The following is a 26,904-nucleotide window of genomic DNA, read 5'->3' on the forward strand; positions in this document are numbered from 1 at the left end:
TTGAATCAGTAATTTAAAAACTCCCAAAAGCAAATATCCAGGACCAGACAGCTTCAAAGGAGAATTCAACCAAATATTTAAAGAAGAGTTAATATTTATTTTTCTCAACTTATTCCAAAAATTAAAGAGGAAGAAACAGTTCTAAACTTATTTTATGAGGCCAGCATTATCCTGATACCAAAACCAGACAAAGATACCACAAAAAAAAGAAAACTACAGGCCAATATCCCTGATGAACATAGATGAAAAAATTCTCAACAAAATGTTAGCAAACCAAATTCAATAATATGTTAAAAGGATCATACACCACAATCAAGTGGGATTTATTCCAAGGATACAAGGATGGTTCAGCATCCACAAATCAATCAATGTAATACAACGTAATATACCACATTAACAAAATAAAAGTTAAAAATCATATAATCATCTCAATAGATGCAAAAAAGCACTGGACAAAATTTAACATCCATTTATGATATAAACTCTCAATAAAGTGTATATAGAACATAATAGAACATAATAAAAGCTATATATGACAAACTCACAGCTAACACCATCGTCAACAATGAAAAGCTGAACTATTTTCCTCTAAGATCAGGAACAAATCAGGAATGCCCTTTCTCACTACTTTTATTCAACATAGTATTGGAAGTCCTAGCCAAAGAAAATAGGCCAGAAAAATAACTAAAAGACTTCCAAATTGGAAAGGAAGGAGTAAAACTGTCACTATTTGCAGATGACATGATATTATATATAGAAAACCCTAAAGACTCCACCAAAGAACTATTAGAACTAATAAAAGAATTCAGTAAAGTTACAGGATGCAAAATTAATGTACAGAAATTGGTTGTGGTTCTATATACTAATAATGAATAATCAGAGAAATTAAGAAAACATTTTTTGATTACAATTGCATCGAAAAAGTGAAATATCTTGGAACAAATTTAACCAAAGAGCTGAAAAATCTGTGCTCTGAGAACTACAAGACATTAATGGAAGAAATTGAAGACAACACAAATAAATGGAAAGATATACCGTGCTCATGGATTGCAAGAATCAATATTTTTAAAATGTCCATACTACCCAAAACAATCTACATATTCAATGCAATCCTCATCAAAATATCCCTGGCATTTTTCACAGAACTAGAGCAAACAATTCTAAAATTTGTATGAAACCACAAGTGACCCCAAACAGCCAAAGCAATCTTGAAAAGAAGAACAAAGCTGGAGATACCACACTCTCTGATTTCAAACTACACCACAAAACTATAGTAACCAAAACTGTATGGTACTGGCACAAAAAAAGACACACAGATCAGTGAAATAGAGTAAAGAGCCCCAAAATAAACTTATGCACATATGTTCAATTAATCTATGTTGAAGGAAGCAAACATATACAATGGGGAAAAGACAGACTCTTCAATAAATGCTGCTGGGAAAACTGGACAACTACATGCAAAAGATAAAACCACTATCTTACACCATATACAAAAATAAATTCAAAATAAAAACTTGAATTTAAGACCTGAAACCATAAAATCCTGGAAGAAAACATAGGCAGTCAGCTCTTTCACATCAGTCTTAGCAATATTTTTTTTGGACCAGTCTCCTCAGGCTAGAGCAACAAAAGCAAAATAAACAAATGAACTACATCAACCTAAAAAGCTTTTCCAGAGGGAAGGAAACTACCAACAAAACAAAAAGCCAACCTACTGAATGGGAGAAGATATCTGCAAATCATACATCTGATAAGAGGTTAATATAAAAAAAAAAAACCAAACAACTCTGCAATGGGCAGAGAACTTGAATAGTCATTTTTCAAAGAGGATATACAGATGGCCACAGATTCATGAAAAGATGCTCAACATGGCTAATCATCAAGGAGATGAAAATCAGAACCACAATGAGATATCACCTCAAAACTGTCAGAATGGCTATTATAAAAAAGACAAGAAATAACAAGTGTTGGTGAGGATGTGGAGAAAAGGGAACCCTCCTACACTGTTAGTGGGAATGTAAATTGGTGCAGTCACTATGGAAAAAAATAGAATGGAGATTCCTCAAAAAATCAAAAATAGAACTACTAGATGATCCAGCAATTGCACATCTGGGTATTTGTCCAAAAAAAACAGAAACACTAATTCAAAAAGATATATACACTCCTATGTTCATTGCAGTAATATTTACAGTAGCCAATATATGAAAGCAATCTAAGTGTCTATCAATAGATGAATGGATAAAGAAGTTGTGGTATATCTATACACACAATAGAATATTAGCCATAAAAAATGAAATATTGCCATTTGTGACAAAATGGATGGACCTAGAAGATACTATGCTAAGTGAAATGTCAGACAGAGAAAGACAAATACTGTATAATTTTACTTGTACGTGGATTCTAAAAACAAAATAAGTGAACACACAAAAGAAAACAGAAACAGACTCATAGATACAGGAAACAAACTGGTGGTTACCAGAGGGCGAATGGGTTGGGGGACAGATGAAATAGAAGAAGGGGATTAAGAGGTACAAACTTCCAGTTATATAATAAATATGTCAAGGTGATGTAACGTACAGCATAGGGAATATAATATCAATAATATTGGAATAACTTTGTATGGTGACAGATGGTAACTAGACTTATTGCAGTGAACATTTCATAATGTATATAAATATTCAATCACTATGATGCACACCTGAAACTAATAGGATATTGTGTGTCAATTATACTTTAATTAAAAAAAACCACTTTACTCCAACCAAACACAATAATATAAACTGTGACCCATCCCCAACCACATCAGCAAAACTAACCATTCCTACTGAGTAAAGTTTCAGAGGAGATCTAATGGCTAGCCAGGATTTCACCACTGCTCAGTATTACCAGGCAACCCCCTCTTCATGAGGGCAGTGGAGCCTACAGGAGCAGCAGGAATGAAGCACTTCTAACCCTTCCACCCAGGGATAAATCAATAGATCCTACTGAGGAGTCACAACTCCCCTCCTTGCCTGACAGTAACATGGAACTCCCTCCTCAAGTATCAACAAGCTGAATGGGGAACCTAGACTTTTATCCTACTGGCTGTAAAGTGATGGTGATGTCCTCTTCCCCACCAGAGCAGTGTTAAAGGAAGCCAGCTTAAACGGAAGGTGTAAATAAGATCAAAAGTCTCATAGAATAAGACCCAAAATGTCAAGATGACACACATGTTGGAACTGTCTGACAAAGATTTTAAAATAGCATCATAAAAATTCTTCAATTCTTCAAGGATTACAGAATGCTTAAAATAAATGAAAAAGAAAGGTAGAGAGTATATGCAAATAAACATGATATAAGGAAAAAATAAAGAAAATTTTAGAACTCAAAAATATAATAACCAAAATAAAAAATTCAATGGAAACTTCTGGTTTCTGATCTGGCACGGAAAGAATTTGGAAATCATCACTCTCATTCACACAACAAGAAAAAAGCTGAACAAACTTAGATTAATCAGAGAATTGAGGTCACAGAGCAAACTACCACCCCTGAAATTGGAGAGATGGAGAGGAACACACAGAGAGTAACAACTTTCCAGAGCAGAAATTCATGAGCATAAATCTCCAGGAGAACCAGTATCAGGAGAAGAAAACCTAAAGTGTAATTGACCAATTGCTCCAGGCTCAGTGTAGACAAGTTTGAGAGTAAAAAAAACTCCAAAGGGGTTCAGTTTTAGTTTCATTTCCAGGAGTCCTACTAGCTTCTCACAGTGGAGATTAGAGAAAAATCCAATCTCGTGCTTTTAGGAGGGGAAATGGTAAAGTAGCCATTTTGAAATACACTCAGAGCATTCTGTTCTTCTTAAGAAGGCCTCTTCTTGAAAGAAACAATTTCACCAGAACCTAACCAATTGGAGTTTTGCCATGGCCTAACTGACCTGGAGGAAGGGAAATATGCAACTCCAGCCTGCTCTGATCTTCCTGTCTCACCTAAAGGGGCATAGGGCTGGGGAGGGCGTTGAGGAGGACTTGGGAAGGTAACAGCCCAGGGACACAGGCTAACTAAAATTTGAGATCTACGCATAGGACTATGGAATGCTTCCTTGCTTCAAACCTAACCACTACATCAGTAGTGCTCCTGTATAATAACAGGGGAATACAACTAAAAAAATTGCATTTCTCAGACTTTGTCTAAGAAGAAGCCTCTAGGGAACCCCAAAGACAATAAAGGGGACAAGAAGATCTCCAGAGAAAATTGTAGCCTCTAATACCCACAGTTGTAGCAAACAATAAACATAGCCTAATATGTAGCCAGAGAAACATAAAATCTCACACTAAGGGCCCATTTACCCAAGTTCCTTTTACCCAGTACATCATATCTGACCTTCACTAAAAAATTACAAAGGCATACTAAAAGATTTTAAAAAAACACAATTTGAGGAGACAGAGTAAACATCAGAATCAGTCTCACATATGGCAGTGATGTTGGAGTTATCAGACCTGGAATTTAAAACTATAATTAATAAGTTCAGGTCTCTAATGGAAAAGTGGTCAGCATGAAGGAACAAAAGGCAATGTAAGGGAGAGATGGAAAGCCTAAGAAAGAAAGAAGAAATGTTAGAAATCAAAAACACTGAAACAGAAATTTAAAAATGCCTTGAGGGGCTCATCAATGGATTGAGCACGGACGAAGAAAAACTCAGTGAACTTAGAGAAATGTGAATAGAAAATTCCCCAACTGAAATGCAAAGGGAAAAAAAGGATGGAAAAGACAGACATCATATCAAAGAACTGTGGGACAATTACAAAAGGTGTAACATACACTGTAAGAATATCAGAAGGAGAAGAAAGACAGAAAAGAATAGAAGAAATATTTGAAAGAATAATGACTGAAAATTTTTCAAAATAAATGATGAATATCATACAAAAATCCAGGAAACTCGGAGAACACTAAGTAGGATCAATAGCAAAAAACCTACACCCACACATGTCATATTTAAACTGCAGAGCACCAAAGACAAAGAAAAAATCTTGAATAAAGTCAGAAGAAAAAGGGCACTTCATATATAGAGAAGCAAGGGTAATAATTACATTGGTCTTCTCTTCAGAAACCATGCAAGCAAGAAGAGAATGATGTGAAATATATAACATGTTGAGTGAAAAATACCTACCTACCTAGAATGCTGTAGCCAGTGAAATTGTATGTCAAAAGTGAGGAAGAAATGAGAGTTTCTCAGACAAAAAAAAAAAATTGAGGGAATTTGTCACCTCAAAATTTGAGAGATTTGAGGGAATTTTTTAAATATATCACTTGAAAGAAAATGATATAGGTCAGAAACTTGAATATACTTAAAGAAAGGAAGAGCATTAGAAAACAAATAAAAGAAGGTAAAATAAAATCTTTTATTTTTCTTATTCTTAGCTGTTCTACCAGATAACAATTTGTTTAAAATAATAGCAAGGGTGCATTTGGTAATGACAGCTTATGGATAAGTAAAATGAATGACAGCAGTGTCATAAGGGATGGGAAGGAGGAGTCGAGAATACTTTGCTAGATGGTATTTCCATTACCTGTGAAGTGTCAGAGTAAATGTAAATTGTCTAAGTACACTAATTAAGAGACAAAGACCGTCAAATTAGGTAAACAAGACCAAACTAAATGTTGTCTACAGGAAACACACTTTACATATAAATACACAAATAAATTAAGTAAAGGGATGAAGAAGATAGATCATGCTAACACTGATCAAAAAAGAGCTGAGGTAGCTGTATTAATTTAAGAAAAAGCAGACTTCAAAGTAGGGGAAATGATCAGGAATAAAGAGGGACATTACAAAATGACAACGGGGTTAGTTCTTCAAGAAGACATAACAATCCTTCGTATGTATGTACATAACAACAGAACATCAATGTACATAAGACAAAAACTGATTAGAACTGCAAGGAAAGATAGATGGATCCACTATTATAGTTGGAAACTTTAATGGTCTTCTATCAGTAGTTGATAGATCTAGCAAGCAGAAAATCAGGAGGGACATAATGAATCTGATTAGCACCATCAATCAACTGGATCTAATTGGCATCTACAGAATGCTTCATTCAGCAACTCATTCTTCACATTCTTCACAAGATCACATGGAACATTCACTAAGATGGACCACATTTTGGGCCATAAAATACACCTTAATACATTTAAAAGAGTAAAAATCATACAAAGTATGCTTTCAGATAACAATAGAGCTAAACTGGAAACGAATAAGAGAAAGATAGCTGGAAAATCCCAAAATAGTTAATGACTAACCAGCACATTTCTTTTTTGTTGTTTTTTAATTAATTTATTTTTTTTGTTGTTAGGAAGATCAGCCCTGAGCTAACATCCAGGCCAATCCTCCTCTTTTTGCTGAGGAAGACCAGCCCTGAGCTAACATCTATTGCCAATCCTCCTCCTTTTTTTTCCCCTTTTTCTCCCCAAAGCACCAATAGATAGTTGTATGTAGCAGTTGCACATGCTTCTGGTTGCTGTATGTGGGACGCCCCTCAGCATGGCCGGACAAGCAGTGCGTTGGTACGTGCCTGGGATCCGAACCCCGGGCCGCCAGTAGCAGAGCGCGTGCACCTAACTGCTAAGCCACGGGGCTGGCCCCAGCACATTTCTAAATAACGTGTGATTCGGAGAAGAAATTTTAGGAGAAATTAAAATACAGATCTTCCTCAACTTATGATGGTGTTATATCCCAATAAACCCATCATAGTTTGAAAATATCGTTGTCAAAAGTGCATTTAATACACCTAACCTACCAAACATCATAGCTTAGCCTAGCCTACCTTAAACATGTCAGGACACTTATATTAGCCTACTGTTGGGCAAAATTATCTAATGTGAAGCCTATTTTATAATAATATATTGAGTATTTCATGTAATTTATTGAATACTTCAATGAAAGTGAAAAACAGAGTGGTTGCAAGTGTATCAATTGTTTACCCTTATGGTCACATGGCTTACTGGGAGCTTCAACTTGCTGCTACTTCCCAGCATCACAAGAGAGTATCGTACCACATACTGCTTGTCCAGGAAAAGACCAAAATGCAAAGTAGAGTTTCTACTGAATGTGTTTCACTTTCACACCATTGTAAAATTGAAAAATCGTAGGTCCAACTACTGTAAGATGGGGACCATCTGTATTTAAAACAAAAAGAAAATAAAAACACAACTTATCAAAATCTGTGGCATACAGCAAAAGCAGTGCTCAAAAGTAAATTAACATTGAATATAGGTATTAGGAAAGAAGAAAGATATAAAATCAAGAATGTGTGGATATGTCACCAAGATGGTAAATATCACCATCCTCTGTCCTTCTACAGAGATCATCAGTTAGACTGCAATCCATGAACAATACAGCCAGGGAGAGCTCAGGAGCTCACTTAAGATACTTCAACAACACAGTAGAAAAAGAAACCTCTGAGAATACCTTCACAACAAGGGACTGAAGGTGGGCTTCATTTTGCCTGCGTCATCCCATCCCCTGGCTGGCACTGCTCAGAGCCGAGAGGGAACTGCCTGGGTAGAAGGAGACCCCTCACTGGGAAAGGGAGAGCTGGGTGAGCAACCAGCTTCCTCAGTTGTTCAGGACACCTTATGAAGAACCCACTTTGATTTCACCTCGCCCAGAGACCAGCACAGTGGAGACACATGGAGATGGCTAGGAACAAGGAAGAAGAGAAAAGGTTACCAGTGTCAGCCGCGTAACAGGAGTCACCATGGTCCCCAGTGACCTGCTCTGCAGAGGACCCCAGGAGCTCTCACCACCGAAGAAACTAAAGGCCAGCACAGCTGCTGCAGATTTCACTGGGTTTCCTCCCACAGGTATTCGTGTTCAAAAATACCCACTGCCTCAGTTCCTTGCTGCTCTCTCCCCACTGCCATCCTCTGCCCCGTAGGAGGCTGGGATCTGCACTGGCGGTTAGCCCAGGACTCTGCATCTGCAAGAGTGCAAGAAAACAGCCTAGAAACCTGTGGCTGACCCCCAGCACTGTGCACCTGCTTGGGCTATCCCCTCTAGCTGTCACCACCAGCTCCTAAAGCCATAGGTATGACTGTTGTGAAATCTTGCAAGCCACAGAAGTGCACGGCAACAGCCAAGGCCCCCGAGCTGCTTGCAGGCTCAGATTCTGTGCTGTCTCCTGTCACTGGCCCATACCACTGTACTCACCTACAGCTAGCCCCTCCAGCTGTGTCGCTGCATGCCCCTGGCCCAACCCCGTGACTGGATCCCACTGCTGTGTACCTATGGTGAGACCCTGCAGCCACAGTCAAGGCCACTGCAGCTTGTCGTAGGCCCAGCTTTGGCCCTATCTCCTATGACAGGCCTGTACCACTGGGCTCACCTGCAGGTAGCCCCGCCCCCTAGCTGTGCACTTGCACAGCCTTGGCTAGAAACCACCTCACCAGCTTCTATTGTCATGTGCACGCCTGTGGGGAGACTGTAGCCACAGGGGTGCGTGCTGACAGCCAGGACCCTCACAGCTGCCAGTGCACCTGCAGTTGGCCCTAGCCCTTGCTGATAGCCCTGGCCCCCACCACTATGTGTGTGCCTGCAACCAGTCCCTACCATTACCCAGGCAAATGCAGCTGGACTCTGCAGCCAAGTGTGTGCATGACACTGGCTCTGGCCACCACTGCTGCCTACCTGGTTCATAGCCACTGGATCTGGAGGCACTGCTTAGGATGTCAAAGCCCTGCAGCCTCTGGAAACGCCCAAAGAGACACACAGGACCGTGTAGTTGTTGATGTTGTGGACACCAGCAACCTGAGCACACAAGAAATCACAGGCCTTTGGACCCAGACCTGCCACACACCTCTGTGCTTGACACCCTGCACCACAGGACCTGGGGTCACAACATGCTCCAGCTTGCCCGCAACAGCAGATAAAGGTCTTTCCTTACTGAAGTCAGTCCACAAAGTCTGGAAGAAGTGACTGCTTCTTCAAATGTGCAGACACTTTCACAAGACTACAGAGATCAGGAACAATCAGGAAAACGTGATGCCACCAAAGGAACACAGTGAAATTGTAGTGATTGACCCTAAACAAATGGAAATACATGAATCGCCCACCAGAGAATTCAAAATAATTGTTCAAAGAGCTACAAGAGAGCACAGATAAACATTTTTAAAAATCAAAAAGACAACTCAAGAACAAAATGAAAAGTTCAATAAAGGGATATAAAACATGATAAAGAACCAAAGAAAATTTTGGAGCTGAAGAATTCACTGACTGAACTAAAGAATTCAATAGAGAACTTCAATAGCAGACTTCATTGAGCAAAAAAAGAATTAGTGATCTAGAAGAGAGGTCAATCAACATTATCCAAGCGGAGTAGCAAAAAGAAAAAAAAACTACAGATCAATATCCCTGATGAATATGGCTGCAGAAATTCTCAACAAAATACTAGCAAACCAAATTCAGCAGCATATTAAAGGGATCATACAGCATGATCAAGTGGGATTTATTCCTGGGATGCAAGGATGTTTCAACATATGCAAATCAATAAATACTAAACATCACATTAATAGAATGAAAGAAAAAATTATATGATCATCTCAATAGATGCACAAAAAGCATTTGACAAAATTAACATCCTTTCATAATAAAATATCTCAACAAATTTAGTAAAGAAGGAACATACCTTAATATAATAAAAGACATATATGACATACCCACAGCTAACATTATACTCGATGGTTAAAGATTGAAACATTTCCTCTAAGATCAGGAACAAAACAAGTGTGCCCACTCTCACTACTCCTATTCAACATAGTACTGAAAGTTCCAGCCAAAGCAATTTGGCAAGAAAAAGATATAAAAGGCATCCAAAACAGAAAAGAAGATGTAAAATTGTCTCTATTGATGACATGATCTTGTATGTAGAAAATCCTAGATATCCACCCAAAAACTTTAGAAGTTATAAAAAAATTAAGTAAAGTTTCAGGATAAAAGATCAACACACAAAAATCAGTTGCAAGTCCATACACTAACAATGAACTATATGAATTAGAAATAAAGAAAACAATCCCGTTTACAATAGCATCAAAAAGAATAAAATACTTGGGAATAAATTTAATCAAGAGGGTGAAAGATCTATATACTGCAACTGTAAGACATTGATGAAAGATATTGAAAAAGACACAAGTAAATAGAAAGATATCCCACGTTCATGGATAGGAAGAATTAATATTGTTAAAATGTCCATGCTACCCAAAGCCCTGTATAGAGTCAATGAGATCCCTATCAAAATTTCAATGGCACTTTTCACAGAAATAGAAAAAGCAATCCTAAAATTATTATGAACCACAAAAGACAATCTTGAGAAAGAAGAACAAAGCTAGAGGCCTCACACTTCTAATTTTAAATGATATTATATATATAGTAATCAAAACAGTATGGTATTGCCCTAAAAATAGACACATTGACCAATGGAAGAGAATAGAGATTCCAGAAATAAACCCTCATGTATCTGGTCAACTAATATTTGACAAGGTAACCAACTATTTAATGGAGAAAGAATAGTCTCTTCAATAAATGGTGTCGGGAAAATTGGATAATCACATGCAAAAGAATAAAATTGGACCTCTATATTACACAACTCAAAAAAATTAACTCAAAATGGATTAAAACTTAAACAAAAGACTGAAAACATAAAACTGCTACCAGAAAACAGAGGAAAAGCTCCTTGGCAATGACTTTTTGCGTATGGCACCAAAAACAAAAGCAACAAAAGAAAAATTAAATAAATCATACCACATCCAACTAAAAAGCTTCTGCACAGCAAAAGAAACAATCAACAAAATGAAAAGGCAACACACAATATGGGAGAAAATATTTGCAAAGCATATGTCTGTTAAGAAGTTAATATCCAAGATATATAGGGAACTCATACTACTCAATAGCAAAACAAAACAAACAATCCAATTTAAAAATGAGTAGAGAAACCGAACAGACATTTTTCCAAAGAGATCATATTAATGGCCAACAAATACATGAAAAGATGCTTAGCATGAGTAATCCTCAGAGAATTGAAAATCAAAACCACAAATGTGATATTACCTTACAACTGTTGTCTGGCTATCATCAAAAAGACAAGAGAAAAGAAGCGTTAGTGAGGATGTGCAGAAAAGGGAACCATTCTGTACCGTTGGTGGGAATATAGATTGGTAGAGGCATTTTGGAAAACAGTATGGAGGTTCCTCAAAAAAATTGAAAATAGAACTACCATATGATCCAGCAATCTCACTCTGGGTATATATCCACAGGAAATAGGATATTGAAGAGATATCCATACTCTCATGTTCATCGCAGCACTATTCACAATAGCCAAGAGGTGGAAACAACTTATGTGTCCATCTACAGATGCCTGGGTAAATAGGTGTGGTATATATACAATGGAATGTTATTCATTCATGAGAAAGAAGGAAATTCTGCCATTTGCGACAACACGGATTGACGTTGAGGGCATTATGCTAACTGAAAAAAAGTCAGACAGCGAAAGACAAATACTGTATGACATCACTTACATGTGGAATCTAAAAACATCAAACTCATTGAAACAGAGAATATAATGGTGGTTGCCAGGGGTTAAGTGGTGGGGGAAATTGGGAGATATTTTTCAAAGAGTATAAACTTTCAGTTATAATATGAATAAGTTCCAGGAATCCAGGAAAGGTATAGCATAGTGAATATAGTTAACAATACTGTACTGTATACTTGAAAGTTGCTATAAGAGTAGAGCTTTACTGTTCTTACTGTAACAACAACAACAATAATAAAATGGTAATTATGTTAGGTAAATAGTGTGTTAACTACGCTTATTGTGATAAACATTTTTCAATATATCATGTGTCAAATTATCCGATTATATACCTTAAACTTACACAATATTATATGACAAATGTCACAATAATGCTGGGAAAAAATTGGAAAATATCGATAATATAAGCTTCCACCATAAGAAATTATAAAAAGGAGAGAAAATTAAGCCCAAAGTAAGAAGAAAAAAGAAATAATAAAAATTAGAGCAGAAATCAATGAAATTGTGAACAGGAAGTAAACAGACAAAATCAGTGTAACCAAAAGTTGGTTGAAGAGATCAATAAAATTGATACACTTCTAGCCAGGTTAACTAAGAAAAGGAGAGGATATAAATTCATAATACAGAAATGAAAGAGGGACCATCACTATTGATCCATGGATATTAATGGATATTAAAGGAACATTACAAACAATTCTATGACCACTGATTTTGTAACCTAGATTAAATGGACCATTTCCTCGAACAACACAATTTACCAAAATGCACAAGAAAAAATATATAACCTGTTTAGGCATGTATACATTATAGAAATTGAATCTTTAATTAATGGTTTCATTAGTGAATTTCACCAAATATTTAAGGAAAAATTTACACTAATTTTTTACAATCTCTTCCAGAACATTGAAGAAGAGGGAATACTTAATAACTCATTTTGTGAGGCCAGCATTACCCTAATAACAGAACCAGAAAAATATCTTACAAGAAAAGAAAACTACAGGCCAATTTCTTTCATGAACATAGATGCAAAAATCATCAGCAAAATAATCCACATCCATTTATATTAAGTACTCTCAATAATCTAGAAATAAGAGAAACTGCCTCAACTTGGTAAAGAACATCTACAGTAAAATATATCTATTATACTAAATGGTGAGAAACTCGAAACTTTCCTGCTAAGATCAGGTACAAGGCAAGGATGTCCCTTCTCGCCACTGCATTTCAAAATCATACTGGAATTCCTAGCTAATACAATAAGAGAAGAAATGGAAACAAAATGTATACAGATTGAGAGAGAAAGACTAAAACCATCTTTGTTTGTGGATGACATGATCATCCATGTAAAAAATCTGAAAGAATTGACAAAAAAATTGTAGAACTAGTAATTGATTATAGCAAGGTTTCAGGATACATGCTTAATATACAAAAGTCAATTGCTTTTCTATATAGCAGCATTGAACAAGTGGAAATTAGAATTAAAAACAAAGTATCATTTACATTAGCATCGCCCAAAATGAGATACTTAGGTATAAATCCAACAAAATATATACAAATATATATGGGGAAAACTGCAAACTTCTGATGAACTAAATCAAGAAGAACTCAGTGCATGGAGAGACAGTCAGTGTGCATGAATAGGAAGACTCAATGTTGTCTAGATTTCCATTTTTCCCAACTTGATCTACAAATTCAACATAATCACAATCATAATCCTAGCAAATTAGTTTGTAGATATTGACAAAATGATTCCAAAATTTATATAGGGAGGCAAGAGACTCATAATAGCCAACAGAGTATTGAAGGAGAACAAAATTGGAGGACTGATACTACTTGACTTCAAGTCTTAGTATAAAGCTACAAGAATCAAGACAGTGTGGTATTGCTGAAAGAATGGACAAATAGATCAATGGAACAGATCAGAGAGTCTAAACATAAACTTGCATCAGTAAAGTCAAGTGATCTTTCACATAGTAGCAATGACAATACAATAGATCACAGATAGTCTTTTCAACAAATGGCGCTCTAATAACTGGACTGCCACGTGCAAAAAAAATGAATCTAGACACAAGCATTACATCCTTCACAAAAATTAACTCATAGTTTATCACATACCTAAGTATAAAATGCAAAACCAGAAAATTCCTAGAAGATAACATAGGGGAAAACTTAGATAATCTTAGGTATAGTGATGACTTTTTAGATACAACACCAAAGACTCAATCCATGAAAAAAAGAATTGATAAGCTGTACTTTATTAAAAATAAAACCTCTACCTTGTGAAAGGAAAATGGTGACAGAATGAGACGACAAGCCACAGCCTGGAAGAAAATATTTGCAAAAGACACATCTGATAAAAATCTCTTACCCAAACTATACGAAGAACTCTTAAAACTCAACAAAAGAGAAAAACAACCTGATTTAAAAATGAGCCAGAGACCTTAACAGACACCTCACCAAAGAAACCATACAGATGGCAAATAAGCACATGAAAAGGTGCTTCACATCATTTGTTACCAGGGAAATGCATATTAAAACAGCAATGCAATACCACTATACAGGTACTAGAATGGACGACATCCAGAGCACTGATTGGTGAGGACATGGAGCAGTAAGAACTCTACTACATTTTTGGCAGGAATGCAAAGGATATAGCCACTTTGGGAAACAGTTTGTTGGTTTCTTACAAAACTAAACATATTTTTACCATATGATCCAGCAATTATACTCCTTGGTATTTAGCCAAAGGAGCTGAAAACTTATGTCCACACAAAAACCTGCACATGGATATTTATAGCAACTTTGTTCATAATTATCAAAACTTGGAAGCAACCAAGATGTCTTTCCTTAAGTGAATCTATAAATAAACTGGTTCATCCAAATAATGGAATATTATTCAATACTAAAAAGAAATGAACTATCAAGCCATGAAAAACCTGGAGGAAACTTAAATGCATACTACTGAGTAAAAGAAGCCAATCTGAGAATACTACATATTATATGATTCCAACTATATGACATTTTGGAAGAGGCATAACTATGAAGATAGTCAGAAGATCTGTGGTTGCCAGGAGTTGGGGAGGAGAGGAGGTGGGATAATAGGTGGAACACAGCACATTTTTATGGCAGTGAAAATGCTCTGTATGATACTATAATGGGGGATACATGTCATTATCTATTTTCCTAAACCCATAGAATGTATAGCACCAAAAGTGAGCCATAATGTAAACCATGGACTTTGGGTGATGGTGCTGTGTCAGTGTAGATTTATCAATTATAACAAATGTACCACTCTGGTGGGGGTGTTGATAATGGGGGAGACTGTGCATGTTTGGGGGCAGGGGATATATGGGAAATCTGTACCTTCTCCTTTATTTTGCTGTGAACATAAAACTGCTCTAAAAAAATAAAGGCTTAAAAAAAGAAAGAAAAATAAATAAAAAAGACAGTCATTAAGTAAATTGGAAGACTTAAACCCTTAGATAACAATAATTACATTAACTATAAATGGTCTAAATATGTTAATTAACAGACAGAAATTGACAAAGAGCATTTTAAAAACATGACCTAACTATATGCTATCTGTAAGAAACTCACTTCAAATATAGCAATATAGACAGGTGGAAAGGGAACAAATAGAAAAAATATATATTAAGTAAACATTAATGAAAACAAAGCAGAAATGGCTATTTTAAAATTAGCTAAAGTAGATTAGAGCAAAGAAAACCACCAGAGACAAGAGGAACATTATGTGCTGATAAAAATGTCAATCTACCAAGAAGACACAGCAATTATAAATGCATAAGCACTGAACAAGAGAGATGAAAAATTACATGAGGCAAAACTGATGGAGTGAAAGGAGAAAAGACAAATCCACAATTATACTTGGATATTTCCAACACCCGTCTCTCAACAATTGATAGACCAACTAGAGAGAAAAACATCAAGGATGTAGAAGAACTCAACAATACCATTAACCAACAGGGTCTAATTGACATTTATAGAACACTTCAACCAACAACAGTGGAATATATATTCCTTCAAGTGCCAACAAACATATTCCAAATAAACCATATCCTGGGCCATAAAACCAACCTTAGCAAATAATTTAAAAGAATTGAAATCATACAGCATGTGTTCTTTGGCCAGAATTGCACCAAACTAGAAATCAAAGCAGAAAGATAAAAAGAAAATATCCAAGCACTTGGAAACTAAAAAATATACTCCTAAACATCCATTGGTAAAAGAAATCTCAAAGGAAAATTTAGAAATCCATTGAACTAAATGAAAATGAAAACACAACATATCAAAACTTGTAGGACACAGCTAAAGCAGTGCTGAGAGCAAAATTTATAGTAATAAATGCATACATTGAAGAGCAAAAAAGTCTCAAATCAATAATCTAGGCTGTCACTTCAAGGACCTTGAAAAAGAACAAAATAAACTCAAAGGAAGCAAAAGGAAGGAAATAATAAAGCTGTGAGCAGAAATCAGTAAAATTGAAAACAAAAACAATAGAGAAAATTAGTAAAACAAACAGGTGGCTCTTTAAGAAGATCAATAATTTTTTTTAAAGAAATCTAGTAAGACTGTCAAAGAAGAAAAGAAAGAAGACACAAATTGCTACATCAGGAATGAAACAGGGTATATCACTCTAGACCCTGTAGACATCAAAATGATAATAAAAAAATACTACAAACAACTCTACACATATTATTTGGCAACCTAGATGAAATGAATCAATTCCTTAAATAACACAAACTACTACAACTCACCCTATGTATATAGATATTTATAGTACATAATTTGGATAGCCCCATTAAAGACATTGAGTTTTACCTTGAAAATTCCCAAAAAGTAAATCTCTAGGTTAGATGATTCCACTGGAGAATGCTATCAAATTTTTAAATAAGAATTATCACCAATTCTACACAATCTATCTTACTGAAATTAGAAGAGAAGGAAACACTTCCTAATGCATTTTTTGAAGGTAGAATTACCATGATACCTAAACCGAATAAAGATAACACACAAAAAAGACTACAGAACAATATCACTCATGAATATAGATGCAAAAATCCTTAACAAAATATTGTTAAGAATGCAGCAATATATAAAAAGATTTATACACCATGATTTAGGATAGTCTGTTCCAGGAATGCAAGACTGGTTCAATATTTGATAAACCAATCAATGTGCTTCACCATAACAGGCTGAAGAAGAAAACTCATATGATCACATCAATCATTGCAGAAAAAGTATTTGACTTAATTCAAAATCCATTCATCATAAAACCTCTAAGATAAGAATAGGAGGGAGTTTCCTCAACTTCATAAAGAAAATCTACAACAAACAAAAACTACAGCTAACATAACATTTAATGATGAAAGACTGAATGCTTTTCCACTAAGATTACAGATAAGACAAGAATGTCTGCTCTTAGTACTCTTATTCAAAGTAATGATGAAAGTTCTAGCCAATGTAATAAGGCAAGAAAAGGACATAAAAGACATACAAATAGGAAAGAGAGACATAACACTATATGTATTTAAAGACACTGTCTCGATTCACAGAGGGCGTGATTGTCTCCATAGAAAGCCCCAAGGAATCCACAGAAAAATTCAAAGAAGTGAATTCGGCAAAGTCACAGGATACAAGATAAACATACAGAAATAAATTGTATTTCTCTATACTAGCAGTGCACACTGACATTCAAAATGCAATACTATTTACAACTTCACAAAAAATGGTTTACTTCACAGTAAATCTAACAAAATGCATACAGGACTTGTATGCTGAAAGCTACAAAATGCTGATGAGAGAAATCAAAGATGGTCTAATTAAATGGGGATAGACTGTGTTTATATATTGTAAGATCAATGTAATAAAGATGTCAATTCTCTCAAAATTGATATATAAACTTAAAAGAATTCCTATCAAAATTCCAGAAAGATTTTATTTTAGATATGAGCAAGATTATTCTAAAATTTATATGAAAAGGCAAAAGAGCCAGTATAGATGAAACAATTTTGATAAAGAAGTATCAGGTGTGAAGAATCAGTCTACCCAACTCCAAGACTTATTAAATAACTACTGTAGTCAATACTGTGGTTTTGGCAGAGTGATTGACATATAGATCAATGTGACAGAATAGAGAAGAGAATCCAGAAGTAGAACCAAAGTATGCCCAATTATTTTGGTTTTCAAGGTTTTTCAAGTTTCAAAAGCTATTCAGTGGAGAATAGATAGCCCTTTGAACAAATAGTGCTGGACCATTTGGGCATGAATAGGCAATTTTAAAAAACAGGCCCTGACAAGTTTTACAGCTTATATAAAAATTAATTTAAAATATAAATGCAAAATTGTAAAATATTTAGAAAGAAAACCTTTGGTATATAGGGTTCTTGGACTTGACACCAAAAACATAATCCATATAAAGAAAAATTGATAAATTTTACTTTATCAAAGTTAAAATATTTTGCTCTGAGAAGGAACATGTGAAGAGGATGGACAGGCAAGATACAAAATGAGAGAATATATTTACCAAGCACATATCTAGCAAACAGCTATTATTTAGAATACATAAAGAATTCTCAATACCCAACAGTAAAAAAAAAAAACAAAACAAAACCATGAACAATCGAATTAGAACATGAGCAAAAGGGTGTGAAGAGATATTTCACTGATGAGGATATACAGATGGCAAACAAGCACATGAAAAGATGTTCAATATCATTAGCCATAAGGGAAATGCAAATTAAACCCTCTTGAACATAGCTGTAAAAATTCTTCACAAAATGTTAGCAATTCAAATCTACCAATCCATAAAAAGGATAATACATTATGATTGGGTGGGGTTTATCCAAAGAATGTAAAGCTGGTTCAACATTTGAAAACTGATCAATGTGATTCACTATATCGACAGACTAAGTTAAAAATACTGTATGATCATGCCAATAAATATAGAAAAGCATTTGAAAAAATCAATATCCATTCATGTTAAATTTTCTCAGCAAGTTAGAAATAGAGAGAAAGTGTTGTGTGATCTTGCAAAAGGGGGTTACATCTTCTCCCTACCCAGGGCCCAACCTACTGGTGTGTGGTGATAGTGAAAGTCCTAAGTAAGTATGGGTGATCCAAGAATAAAGAGGACCTTTGCATTTCTTCCTGGAGACCAAGACTTCAGGCCTTCCCTGGGTCCTGGAGTGACATGGAAGCATTGAGAAAAAATAGCTATATGAATTTTCCCAACTAACAGGCCTATGGCAGCATGTGATATGGAGTTTTGCACCCAAACAAGATGTGGAAAGAGCAGAATATTCTTTCATCAAAGTGGAAAATGGAAATGATGAAGCATCCTGGATAATCTCTTCCAGTCTTATAGACTACAGAGTGATGCTCAAAGAGTAGAAATGTCTCCTGTGAGCATAAAATGGGGGTGGGTTGAAAAAGAGCCAGAGTCTGAGAATATCAAAGTCAGAAACAAGGACTGATGTGGCAGTGCAGCACTGGATTGATGACTGAGAACCGAATGGGACAATGCTCATCTCAGTGGAGTCAGGTAGACTGGGGGTCTTGTGGGGTGGGGGGAACCTGTAACAAATTATCACAGTGGAATGACTGCTTTGAGCACAACCAGGCTAGTTACTGTCCAGAACTCATGTACATAATTACCAAGATTCTGGGCCTTCTTCTCTCCATGTTGTTATGCCAGTTGTCACTGCATCTTACGCCTCTGATTTGCATTCTTTCATATTAATTAGGGTAGGTGAAATACTGTAGCAAATATATCCAAAATGTATAATGGCTTAAGCACAATAGAAGTTTATTTCTCACTAATGTCAATAGTCCAAGGTAGTTCCAAGTTGGCAAGGCTCTGCTCCACATAGTTCTTCAGGGATCCAGGCTAATGGAGGCTCTGCCATCTTGAATACATGCATATGAGGTTCTCCTGGTTAAAGCTATCCAACTGTGGAAGGGGAAAGAGCATGAAGTAACTCATGGATGGTCTTTATGGGCCAGATACAACAAAATTTAATTTATATTCCAGTGGCTGAAACTCAGTAACATGACAGTCCCAAGAGAGGCTAAGCCCAAGGGAGGCTGGCAAACTAGTTTGGTAAACACATACCAGGGCCTGCCATATCTGTCAAGGCCACATTAAACTTGGATTTAAGATATTCTGGAATCTCATATTCAGCCAATTTAGGGGAAGGAAGTGCTCCACAAGGGTTTTTGAGATAAGAAATGAGAGTGATAATTGTGACAACAACGGGCTGTGGCTAGCAATTGAATCACACCATTATGGATTGTTTTATTGCCCCTTGCCCCTTGAAGCCAGCCTTCACCTCTACACTCCCTAAAATCTCTGGTCAATAGAAAAGAGTCAGGGAAAGCCCAGAGCTGCTTGAGGACACCTTCCGGGCTCCTTGTCTGTTCTGACCTGCTCTTCTGCTGACCCTTTTTTACCTGATTCTGAACCTTTGGATCCACAACCCTTTGGGCTTGGATTAGTCAGCTCAGCCTGCCATAACAAAATATCACAAATTGTGTGGCTTAAACAACAAAAGTTTATTTTCTCCCAGATCTAGAAGCTGGAAGTCTGAGACCAGGGTGCCAGCATGGTCAGTTTCTGGTGAGAACTCTCTTCTTGGTTTGCAGATGGCCACCTTCTCCCTGGGTTCCCACATGGACTTTTCCTAGGACACGTACACGGAGAGAAAGAGAGAGAGAGACATCTCCCTCTCTTCCTTTTCTTTTAAGGCTACCAATCCTATTAGATTAGAGCCCCACCCTTATAACCTTATTTAACCTTAATTATCTCTTAAAGACCCTATCTCCAAGTATAGTGGCACTGGGAATTAAGCCTTCAACATATGAATTTGGAGGGGGACACAATTCAGTCAATAGCAGGTACTTAATTTTAGTACTTGGACTTCATCACATCTTTTCCTAAGATCTCTTTACCTGGCTTATGTCTCTGGATCTCCACGCAGAAGATGCTCCATCATAGTTAGCAGGAATTCAACCCTCAATACGAGTTCCATTCAGCTAAAACCTGGTTTCCTCCTTATACCTCTTTCAATAAGATGCATCAGGAAAAGGGGATGTGAAAATGTCAGGCCCAAGAAGAGTTAATGATCAGGATATACAAGCATGGTCAAACTGGATTCCCAGAAGGCCTATCTAATCTGAATCAAGGCCCCAGCAAATGGCTGGGTGTACAGGTCCAGAACCCCAGGTACAGAGAAGGCTACAAGAAGGTAGGCAAATGTTAGAGCCCTAATGAAATGTCCAGAATTTCAGATTAGGTCATTATTATTGTGAGGCTCATGGAATATAGGCCAGAAGTTTCTAGATAAAATTTAAGGGGGAAGGCTATGGCCTGCTGGGCTCTTGAGTGCCCAAGAAAGCCCCAGTCAAGCTCTATCAATTACCAGGATTAGACAAGTGGACTATTACCAGTCTCTACCCATTAGTTGGGTGAAGCGATCAGTTTAATTCCGGGTTTCATTTTTATTGTCTTGGAAATTGGGAAGCCTGAGGCAGGTTTTCAATATTTCTAAATGGATGCACTAATGGCCTCAAGACCTGGCATGATTATATTTGTTGCTCAAACTTCCAGGGCACTCTCTGCCCTGACTACAGTGGATCTGAGCTACAATGTGGCATTTCTCTAGTGACAGGAACCTCCATCTGCCACCCTGGCTCTCTTTCAGTGTTGAGGCTTTCCACTATTAAAGGACTTAGAAAGCTTCTTGTGTAGTAAGCTAGGGGGCAGTTAAAGGACACCATTCTCTGCTGTATCAGACAGTTCTTCTCAACCTAAAATCTCTGATGTAGATGAAGAATGTATGTTTTGACTAATTCCTGCCTTCCTGGGTCCAAATGTTCCTCAGAATTTGAGATGCCTTCTCTCTTGGGTCAGGAGTATACACTTTTGTTTACCAGTGAATTCATTAATTCAGCAAATATTTACTAAGAACTTATGATGTGATTGGGGACAGAGCAATGAAGAAAAAAGACAAAAATCTCTGCCCTCGTGGATGCCTTCATGCCTTCTAGTGTAGGACCACTGACACGTGTGGTACACTAGATAGTGATAAGTGCTAAGGAGGAATAATAAGACAGGGAACAGGCACAGCAAGTGGCAGAGGAAGACATTTGAGATTTTGATAGGATGGCCAGGGAAGGTCCACTGAGAAAGTGACACTAGTAAAGACCTGAAGGAAGAGGAAGACATCAACGATTCTGAGGTTGGGGAGTGCCTGGCACTCTCACAGGACAGCAAGTAGGCCAACGTCACGTGAAAGGTAGACTATTGCAATATGAAGTCAGAGAAGTAACGGAGGACCAGACGCCACAGAGAACCCTACATGCTTTCCTAACAACTGGAGCTTTTACTGAGGATGTGAGAGGCTGCTTGTGAAATAAGAAGAAATCATGTAAAGACTATTATATTATTACTATACTACTATAGTAAATATATATGGACCTATATATATAGGTCTCTGCCCCCGGTTCCCAACATAGAGCTCCCTAAAATCCTTGAAAATAGAGGTGCTAAGAGAATCGTTTGTTCTAACATTTAGTCTTTGACTCCAGGTCGCAGCACAGAGCTCCTAAAATCCTTGTTTCTTAAATTTCCTAAAGTGATAAGAGCACCAGGAGCATCTTTTGTTCTAATGTTTGGTCTTTGACCCAGGTTGCTGACACAGAGTTTCTGAATCCCCTGGAATTTCCTGGGAGATAGGAGTATCTTTTGTTCTAATGATGTGACTCTGAGTGGGCTCCTGTGTGGCTCTCGGATGGAGGCTGGTCACCAGAAGACCAAGACATGATTAGAAGCTTGAAATTTTCAGCCCCACCTACCACTCTCCACAGAGAGGAGAGAGGCTAGAAATAGAGTTAATAATTGATCATGCCTACCTGAGGAAGCCTCCATAAAATCCCAATAGTTTGGGATTTGGAGAGCTTCCAGATTGGTGAACACATCCACGTACCGGCAGGGTGGTGCACCCTAAGTGCACAGGACAGAAGCTCCTGCAATCGACACATTTCCAGACCTCGCCCTATGTATCTCTTCACCTGGCTGTTTGTATCTTTTACCATACCCTTTATTGTATAATAAATCAGTGAACTTAAGTGTTTCCCTGAGTTCTGTGAGCTGTTCCATAAAATAATCGGTACTAAGGTGAGAGAGACCATGGGAACCTCTGATTTGTAGCCAAGTTGGACAGAAGTTGTGGGTAACCTGGGGACCTACTACTTGTTATTGGCGTCTGGGTTTGTTATTGGTTTCGTGGGACCAAGCCCTTAACCTTGGGGTCTGCACTAACTCCGGTTAGTGCCACGATTGAACTGAATTGTAGGACACCCTGCTGATGTTACACGAAATTGCTTGGTGGGGAAAAACCTGTAATATCTGACATCAGAAATGTTGTGAGTGTGGCAGTAATGTGAGAGTAAAGGAGGGAAACACACAGGAGGAGGGTAGATTTTTCCTACTCAACACCATTGAAAGGTTTCTTTTCACCCCAAATGATTTTTTTTATCATGGTAAAATACACATAAAAAATTTATCAGTTCTCAATATTGCAGTGTACAATTAGGTGGCATTTAGTCAATTTACAATGTTTGACAACCATCACCATTATCTTGTTTCAAAATTTTTTTAATAGACTATTTTTAGAGCAGTTTTAAGTTCACAGCAAAATTGAGTGGTAGTTACAGAGTCCAGCACGACCCGTGCCCCACACATGTGTAGACTCCCCCATTACCAATATCCACTGCAAGGGTGGTGGGTTCATTACAACCGATGAACCTATGCTGACTCATCATTATCATCCAAAGTCCATGGTTTACGTTAGGGTTCACTGTTGATGCTATACATTCTACGGGTTTGGACAAATATTTATAATAACATGTATCCACTATTGTAGTATCATACAGAATAGTTTCATTACCCTCAAAATCCTCTGTTCTCCACCTATTTGTCCTATCTTCCCCTCTAACACCTGGCCAACACTGATCTTTTTAGTGTCTCCATAGTTTTGCCTTTTCCAGAATGTCACATAGCTGGAATCATACAGTACATAGCCTTTTCAGATCAGCTTCTTTTACTTAGTAATATGCAGTTAAGTTTCCTCCATGTCTTTTTGTGTGTGTGTGAGGAAGATTAGCCCTGAGCTAACATCCATTGCCAATCCTCTTCTTTTTTTGCTGAGGAAGATTGGCCTTGGGCTAACATCTGTGCGCATCTTCCTCTACTTTGTACGGGACGCTGCCACAGCATGGATTGACAGGCGGTGCGCTGGTCTGCGCCCGGGATCTAAACCTGCGGACCACGGGCCACCGAAGCAGAGCGGGTGACTTAACTGCTCTGCCACTGGGCTAGCCCCTCCTCCATGTCTTTTTATGGCTTGAGAGCTGATTTCTTTTTAGCACTGGATAATATTCCATTATCTGGATGTACCACAGTTTGTTTATTCCATTGGAAATTTTTTAACAGAGGAATGCCGTGATCTGCCTCCCGTTTTAACAGAATTGCTTCTCTGCCGTGTTGAGCATAGATGACGGGAGGACAAGGTGGTTGCTGGGACACGAGTTGCACAGCCTGGGCAGGAGGTGGTGGAGAGGACAGGAGTGGCAGCAGGGGGAGTATAAATGGTAATATTCTTGATTTTTTGAGGGTAAAACAAACAAGATTTGATGATGAATTGGAATTGAGATGTAAGTGAGATCATTCAATTGAATTTTTGTCCCTAAGTAGCATTTACTGCTTTCTCCATGGTAGGGATTTCTTGCAACTGAAACTGTTGGCTTTTTACTTTTCCTTTTAATAATAAAAATCTATGCCATTGTACACAAGGTAGACACGTTCTTTAGGCTCTGTCCATGACCCTTGCTAAAATAGATCTATATCCTATTATCTGACATTTTAATGTTTACTACGTGACGTGTCTTAATTCTTACCCATAGACGAGTGGGAAAGAATGAAGAAACGGAGGGTAACTCATTGTAGGGAAGATTTGTTTGGTTAGTGCCATAGTCCTACATTGGATTTCTTGCTGACTGATCCAACCTGATCCTGTCCTCTGCCACTTCACTTTGGGGGGCTGGGAAGCTCACTGAACTGGAGCGTTCCAGTCTCAGTCAGCCTCGTGCCAGGCGGGCACACTTAGAAAAGTCAGTTAACTCTCCTAGGTTTTAATTTTCCTAAATTATTAGTTCAAAGAATTATACTTGATATATTTAGGTTCCATTGACTTTCTTCATGTTTTTGAAAGTGGATTAGAACGCTCCCAGCCAGCTCTGGGAGAAGTGGCATTTTTTTAAAAGGGGGAAATCATAGAATAGAGACTGTCACAATTGGAGGGAACCCTCGGGCTCATCCACTATAAACTCTCCTCCACAAGTTTGAGTAACTTGCCTAGTCTCGCCAGGTCACAGCAGAGCCAGGCTTTCTGACTCTGACTCTGGTAACTTTCCAATGCTAGGAAGAACAACCTCAGAGGGAGCTCTGAGCAGTCAGAAATGAGAAAGGAAACCCAGACCGTTATTTCCATCTTAAAAAAATAAATGCACGACCACATTCTGGCTTCTGTAACAGGACCACCTGATGCCTTGAACATGGGCAGTCTTATATAATGCATTGCTATCATGAAACACGAGGCCTTTAAAACTAAATGAGCTGCAGTCTTTGTTAAAATGCATGTCTCTACGATAATCAGCCTTCATTAAAAACTTCACAAAATGAAACAGTGAGTTCCAATTTCTTTTCTCTTTCTGGACACACACGAGTAAAATTCAAATAGATTTTGTCCAGAACAAATCACCAGAAGCTAATTTTATTGCATTTTACTTACAAATAAAATTAGGGTGGGTCATAGCTACTTTTTATTGTATTTAACTGGAATTCTGAACAAGATTTTTTTAATTATATTTTTAAACTATGTAATCCAAAAGGTTTTGTGGGGGAAGTAAGCAAAAACACAAATTGATGTCCATTTCCTCTCATTTTCCATGTGTTTCCTTTGGTTAAATAAATATTCTAAAAATATAAAATGTTTCATGTGTTAGGAAAACTCTCTGGAAGGCATATTTATTGCTTGTATTCAATTACTTCACCAGCAGTCCTTCCTCAGACCAAAACTACTTGTCAGACTATAATTTGATTGTAAAATGAAGCATCATAAAAATGAATTGATAATAAATGTTTTCAGTCAACAAACAGGAGTTTCAACCATGGTGGACATGAGTAACCGATTTGTTTGACTCTTTTTATCTCTGAAGGTTTCCACAGAAAGTGACCTGGGCAGTGGATGGCCATTTTGTATGGCAGATACTTTCTCAAGTATTGTCTCGCACCACAGGGACATTTAAACCTGTATTATTGCAATGGATAAACAACAGAGACTTGAATGGAAAAAATATAGTGACCTGTCAAAATAATTTCATCTTAATCACCAGCAGTATGTTGCATTTACAAGTTTTAAGAGTTTGATTTGCACTTCATTCTGAGAGTAACTGCTGCCATCAGGGGTTTATTTTATAGTCAGAGAATGATTTACAGGACCACAGAGCACCTCTGAAGAACGGCTTGTTGTGATCTTAAAGGAAATGCAATGTAGATTTGACATTTAATAATAAAAATCTTTACCCAAATACATCAATGGAAATATCATATACAACATCCCTTAGAAGCATATGTAATATCCCTTAGGTTGTGGCTGAGCAAATCTCTGAGATCGTAGGGGTCATTAACTTCAACTGTTTGGTTATACCATAGGCATCTTCTAGGACTACACCACTAAATTCCAGGTCTGCTGGAGTTGTGTCCTTATCACCTATAAAACCAAACCTAGAGAATTGAAAATATTAATTTTCCTAGATGAACAAGATAAGGGGCTTCATCCTGCCTCATTTAATAGGCATGTATTAATCCACTCATTTAGAAGCATTTATTGAGAACTTCCTAAGAGCCAATTGTTGTAACAGGCTTAGGAACACAAATATACTTACTGCACAGAAGTTAATTACAGCCTTGCAGTAGAAGAGAGAGGAAAGGAGGGAGGGAGGGAAAGAGAGAGAGAGAGAACGTCCTGCCATAACACACAGGAGAGAAAATGAATGTCCTAGAAAATATCTTTGTTGATCCTATTTATTTTTACAGGTGGTAATGAAATAACAGGAAATAAGAGAAGTAATTTCAATTCATTCATTTAATGACGATATTAAGGTATTTAAAAAAGGAAACCAACATAATAAGCTATTTGCTATTTTAAAAAATATTTTTATAGTCATTTCTTCATGTTTTACATATTTTAATTCAACTTTAAATTTT

The sequence above is a fragment of the Diceros bicornis genome, chromosome 36 (genome assembly GCF_020826845.1).
Source record: "Diceros bicornis minor isolate mBicDic1 chromosome 36, mDicBic1.mat.cur, whole genome shotgun sequence".
NCBI lineage: Eukaryota > Metazoa > Chordata > Mammalia > Perissodactyla > Rhinocerotidae > Diceros > Diceros bicornis.